This window comes from Lacerta agilis, chromosome 6 (genome assembly GCF_009819535.1).
Source record: "Lacerta agilis isolate rLacAgi1 chromosome 6, rLacAgi1.pri, whole genome shotgun sequence".
Classification (NCBI taxonomy): Eukaryota; Metazoa; Chordata; class Lepidosauria; order Squamata; family Lacertidae; genus Lacerta; species Lacerta agilis.
Genome location: NC_046317.1, coordinates 61,081,831 through 61,088,667, shown reverse-complemented (window position 1 = coordinate 61,088,667; position 6,837 = coordinate 61,081,831).

Here is a 6,837-nt window from a genome sequence, read left to right as displayed (position 1 = left end):
CATCATTCCACTTTATTAAGTTGTTCTGTGATGCTTCCTCATGTTACTGAATCATTGCCCTCTTGAGGTGAACTCTATAACACAACAAAAGCAGGACAACACTCCTCACTCCCTGCCTCCAGAACATCTGCAGTATGAAAAGTTATATACAGGATTCCAGCAGGAAGCTATTGGACATGCATCAATGGGAAATGAAGCAGTATGTAGACCCCAACACTTTTGCAGGTGCAAATAGCACTGAAAGTGGGGTTGTGTATAACTTCCCTGACACCATCATGAACACATATAATCATGAATGCAGAATAAAAAGGCATCTGGGCATCATTTGAGAGTCCCCCCGTGAACTTTTGGCAAAAATTGAGTAGTTCAAGCACAGCTCTACTTTTGCAGCTGTTTACATAATAGCTCATTGCAGTCTGTAGGTTTTTTTTTTGCAATATTTTTATTATTTATAAGATTTCTTACCTACCCTTCACCAAAAGGTTTCAGAGCGGGTTACAACAATAGAACACACAACTATGAAAACAGATAAAATCATCACAATTATAAAGCAAGTAGAGCTATTTCAAATGGAGTGGAACAGTATAAATTTAGCAAAAGAGCTGTGTCGCACAAAACAAAATACCTTAATCATCAAAGGCCAGTCTACGGACACATCTCTTCAGCTTACGGCTAAAACTGTACAATGAAGATGCTAGAACAGCTTTTCTCAACCTTGGATCCCCAGATGTTCTTGAACTACAATTCTCATCATCCCTAACCACTGGCCATGCTGGTTATAACTGATAGGAGTTGTTGTCCAACAACATCTAGGGACCCAAGGTTGAGAAAGGCTGTGCTAGAGGCACCTCTATAGGGAGGGAGTTCCACAATTTAACTGCATAAATGAAGTCAACAATTTTCAGTTTCTTCCTACTCAGTGATGAGTAGGCCAGTGACTGGTTGCTTCTTCCCCTTCCATTGAGACGTATGATCTATCCCAGGGGTCAGCAAACCTTTTCAGCAGGGGGCCGGTCCACTGTCCCTCAGACCTTGTGGGAGGCCGGACTATATTTTGAAAAAAAAATGAATGAATTCATATGCCCCACAAATAACCCAGAGATGCATTTTAAATAAAAGGACACATTCTACTCATGTAAAAACATGATGATTCCCGGACCATCTGCGGGCCAAATTTAGAAGGCGATTGGGCCGCATCTGGCCCCCGGGCCTTAGTTTGGGGACCCCTGAGCTATCCTAAGGTTGTTGGGTCCAAAGTACCACATGGGTCATCCTCTGATGGATTTAAGAGCCATTAGCATTAGTGTGAATGGGAGATGAGATCTATGTCTTCCAGCTATGTCTTTCAGCTGCCCAATGATGATTTAATGTCTGGCATTATCTAGCAGATACCATAAAACAGCACATGTTATAAAGAGACAATGTCATTTTGAGGCATGATATAACAGTGAACATTTTAATGATTTCTCTAGGGTGAGAATATGATTAAATACATAGCCTAACTGTTGGTGCGAACCATTTATAGGATATTGTCTCTCATGAACTTTGTTCACATCTCATTATTAATCCAAATGGGATAGCTGGTATTAAAACCCTATATGGATTAGAATCTTTTATGTAATTTAAAATTAGCAGGAATAAGTAACAATGAACACTTGTGTTGATAAGGGCTGTGTTAGAAATCTCTTGACTGATATTCTTAGAATCTGGATTATTTCTCTGATCTGCCACTACCTTCAAGATTTCAGCCATCTGTAATATGGTTATAATAGTTTTCCCTTTCGTCTTCCTTTTGTGTGTCTACTTAACACTATTTACATGGCTTGATTACATTGTTTGGCTCAGAATGGCATTTTCCAGAGAGCTTGCTTTACATTCAGCAATGAAAACTAGGGGCAGGTTTTCAATAATGCAGATCTTAATTTGAGGATCAATAGTGAATGTGGTGCTTTCCAGATGTTGTTAGACTACAATTCCCATCAGCATGTCCATTGTTCAAGGATGGTGGTCCAAGCTGTTGTCTAGCAACACCCAGAGGGCACCATATTGGCTAGCCCTGAGTTAGAAGAGCCATCCCTAACTTGGGGCCCTCCAAGTATTTTAGAGTACAAGTGATGCCTCTTGGGATGTGATTCATAAATAAAATAATGATGGCAACTCATCACTGGCCATTGACTATGGTGAATAGTTCTGATGGGAACTGTACTCCAAAACACCTGGAGGGCACCAGATTGGGTGAAGGCTGTAAAGCCCATTTGGGCTTTAAGGTGAATTAGTATGGGTGGTATCAGACTACTTCATACTCAGAGGAGACCCATTAAAATCAATGGACTCATATCTTAGGGGTGGCAGAGCATCTGTTTTACATGCAGAAGTTCCCTAGTTCAATCCCCATAATCTCCAGGTATGGCTGGAAATTTCCCCCATCTGAAACCCTGGAGAGCCACTTTTAGTCAGTGTAAACAGTACTGAGCAATATGGATCAATGCATGACTTGGTATAAGACACCTTATGTAAGTTAGTCATGACTAACTTCTGCCCATTGATTCCCATGGATCTACTGTATGATTTAACTGGATACCGCCCTAAATTTTATAAGCTCCAAAATCCACTACAATTTTTGACCAACTTGGTCAAAGATTTATAGAAGATTCACTATAACCAGAGCTCTAAATTTTGCAGCTAGTAATCCAAATTCTCTGTTGAGAAAAGTTGAATTTGTAACCTGCATAAATAATGCAAATTTAGCTGTTTTGCAAGTATTTACTTGTTTTGCATAATGCATTCAAAGAACAGTAGAATTACTCTTATCTGGCCCCCCACCCCTTCAAAATGCTTCTTTGCCAATTTGCACATCCATCATATGTGGAAATAACTCCCTTCTCTTTTTGACATTTCCAACATTTAGAATCTGTTGAATTATTTATTTTATGCAATTTCTTAGGTGTAATACAACAATCATTATAAAAATTCATATCAAATTAGATTTAGGCCTTTTGTTACTCCTACTGACTGACTGACTTTTTTGGGGGGGGGCAAACAATAAATTTTAAAAAACCTACAATAAATAAAAAACCTACAGTAAGAACATATTACACTAAAATATGAAAAGCACCATCAAGTAATACAATTATAGAATTGGAAAACAGCATATATGATCATGCAATAATGTTAACATTGACTAATTGCATTGACTTGGGTCCAGAAGAATTGTCTCATAGAGTTGGGAAAACACATCTTCTCTGTTTCCTCAGAGAACAGTCTAGAGCCAATCATGCCATGTGACTATAGTGTCGCTGCTGCCCATCAGTGTCAGGATGGGGTGGGCAGGGCAGGGCAGCAATAAGGACAGGGGAGCACTTGGTTAGAAGCAATGGGTGCAAATGTCCATGCATCTGTGCCATCTGCTGCCAACCCAATGCTCCTTTACCCTTGCTGCCTCCCTGTCCCATTCCATCCTGACTCCAGTGAGAAGCACCAGCACTACAACAGCTGGGAGGGTGGCACAGCAATGGTGGTGACACAGCTGACTACTAGAGCTATTGGCCTTAAGTTACAGGAGGTAGGTTTTTTTTTGGGGGGGGTTAAATGTTAGGAGAAACATATTGACAGCGGTGGTGATCTCGAGGCAGGACTTTGGGGCAAAACTCCAGAGCCCTGCTTATCAGAAGAAGCAGGAGGGTCCCCAAAGGTGGCAGGTCTGGAGCCAGCATGGTGTAGTGGTTAAGAACGGTGGACTCGTAATCTGGTGAACTGGGTTCGCTTCCCCGCTCCTCCATGTGCAGCTGCTGGGTGACCTTGGTCTAGTCACACTTCTTTGAAGTCTTTCAGCCCCACTCACCTCACAGAGTGTTTGTTGTGGGGGAGGAAGGGAAAGGAGATTGTTAGCCACTTTGAGACTCCTTAAGGGGAGTGAAAGATGGGATATCAAGTCCAAACTCCTCCTCCTCCCCCTCCCCCTCCCCTTCTTCTTCTTCTTCTTCTTCTTCTTCTTCTTCTTCTTCTTCTTCCACAAGTAAACAACTGCACATTGCCATAAGACCAATCAATAATACCATTCAATTCAAAGCTTTTAAATCATATAACCATCACTATCCTGTGCTGGAAGTCTTCAAGCAGAGGCTGGACATTCATGTCAGCAACCTTCAAGTCTAGCTGCAAATTGGACTCAGAGTCTGAGGCTGTAGTGCCAGCAGATGAAAGGCCCCAGCTGCTTCAGAGCTTTGAGCAGGTTGTGAGAGATTAGAAGGCCACTGAAACTGATGCTAGCAGGCAGGAGACCACAAATAAACCTCCCATAGCACCAGGGCCTGTAGAGCCACTGCAAGACCCTTATGGGTGTATCCCTCTGAGCCCGAGGAACCAAATACCTCCCTTGCTGATCCACTGCCACAGGGACTGGACCATGCTGGAGGCCATGGAAACATAGGAGGAGGGTTGGCTCCTTAAAAGTAAGTTCTCCACAAGGGGGAGGAGCCTGGGACAGGGAGTCTGCAGACAGAGACTTTTATAAAGCCTAGGTTTGCATTTGAACATAGTTGGAGAAATTTCTGGCCTTGAATTCACTTTTCAAGAGACAAAGATACTCAGTTTAGAAACCTGTAAAAAACAAACCCTTCTACTATGTAATAATACCACTAAAGGCCAGCACAAAAATAGACCAGCATAACTTAAACATATACAACCAGAATACAACACCATTCCTAAAGTTTACAATTAACCACGGAAGGTGGTTCTTTTTAAACAAACAAACAAACAAACAAACAAACAAACAAACAAACAAACACTCTCTGACATAGCCAAGATTTAATGAGTACTTGGGGAAAAAACACACAAGGCACGTTCTTCAAGGCATTTAACATGTTTTTAAATATGGTTGAAATACAAGAAAGCTGGCTGCAGCTAGAATTCTTCTAGCACAAAAATGGAAACAAGAAGAATTACCGACGAAAGAAGAATGGACAGTGAAATTGACTGAATATGCAGAAATGGACAAATTGACGGGAAGAATCCGGGAGCAGCGGGAGCAGAAATTCATCAAAGACTGGTTAAAGTTTACGAACTATCTAAAAGGCAATTTACAATTGAATACGTTAATAGGATTTCAAGAAGTTTTGTAGTTAATGTGTAGAGCTATTATTGTAAGTATGGTAGTAAAAGTAAGAAAGAATTTCTTTTTTTGATAATGTAAGCGATAGTTGATTAAAGAAATATAATACCAAGTTATAATTCAGAAAGTCATGTGAAGGGATTGAGGGAAGTCATGGCTTGCTAGCCAAATGGAAAATATATGAGAATATTTGTTTAAATGTAGTATTGTAGTAACTTAGTGTAAAAAAATAATAAAAATTATATTAAAAAAAGACATTAACTAATTTCAATAAAGAACTTTTTTTCATAAAAAAAAGAAATACAAGAAAGCTACTTCTACAAAAATAAAGAAAAAAGATTTGACTTACATTGTACTTTAACTGTTTCAATAGTAAAATATTAATTGAAAAAGAGCACATGATAGACCTGGTAGATCAAGCCAAGGCTCATGTCATTCACCATTTTGTCTCCAAATAGTCTCCAGCCAGATGGCCATGGGTTGCTCATAAGCAGGCCATGACTGTGGTAGCCAGGAAAGGCGTTCTGCCTCCCAACATGGGCAGACCATTTAGCTGTCATGGCTAATGGCCTATTGATAGATCTGTCCTCATGAATTTACAAAGCTAATGGGTGTCTCACCACATCTTGTGGTAGTTCATTCCATGTTAATTACGCATTGTGTGAAGAAGTGCTTCCTTTGTCTGCCCTGGACCAATTTCCAATCAATTTCACTGGGTGACCTTGAGTTCTGATAGTATGCAAAAGAGAGAGAGAGAGAGAGAGATCTCTTTCTATCCACTCTCTTCTTCTTCTTCTTCTTCTTCTTCTTCTTCTTCTTCTTCTTCTTCTTCTTCTTCTTGTAATTTTATAACCCTTTATTGCAACCCTTCAATCATGTTATGCCTCATTTTTCTACAAATTTTCCAGCTCTATGATTTTCTCTCGGAGAAGTGGTGAAAGCAATTCTAAGCAGTATTGTAAATGTGGGTATGTGCTGTTTTATTTTCCACCCTTTCCTGAATACTTCCCAACACCGAATTTTCCCATTTCACTTCTACAGCACACTGAGCTGGTGTTGGATGTGGTTTTTCCTTTTTGTGTGTGATATTTTCCAATATGATCCCAAGATCTCTTTGTACTTTATGCAAAGTAAAGTTGTGGGTTTGTTTGTTTGTTTTGCCCCCATCTCTATCACTTTGCACTTATATTGAAGCTCAATTGCTGTTCTGTTCCCAATTAATAATGTTTGGAGAGATTTCACTGGAGTTTTCTGCAATCTGTTCAGCTTTGGTGACTTCAGATTTCCTTCCTATTATGTACCTGGAGCTCCACAGAGACCCCACAGAAACCTTAAGATAAATTTACAACAGTCGATCTGGGTAATATCCCTCATCCCTAGCTCTGGTCTTGTTGCCAACCTGACTTTCTGGAAGAGTTAATTGTTTGAGCAGTAGCACATTTTTGGAATATGCAACAAGGGTTCTGATTTTGTTTCTCCCTTTCTCTTGCTTGCCTTTCCCCCTCCTAACACAGCTGCTGCCCAGATTTACTTTTTGTTTTGGCCACTATAAGGGGACAACAAACCTTGACAAGTTGGATTGATGGGGCTATTTGGAGACTGAGAGCTTAACAATAATGCAAAGCAGCTGGCACAGGCAGTTTTTCAAGAGGTTGTCAGCATGATAGAATGCCCAGACGGGCAGCCCCCACTCAACACCAGGACGAGCCATCAGCTTTGAAAGTCAA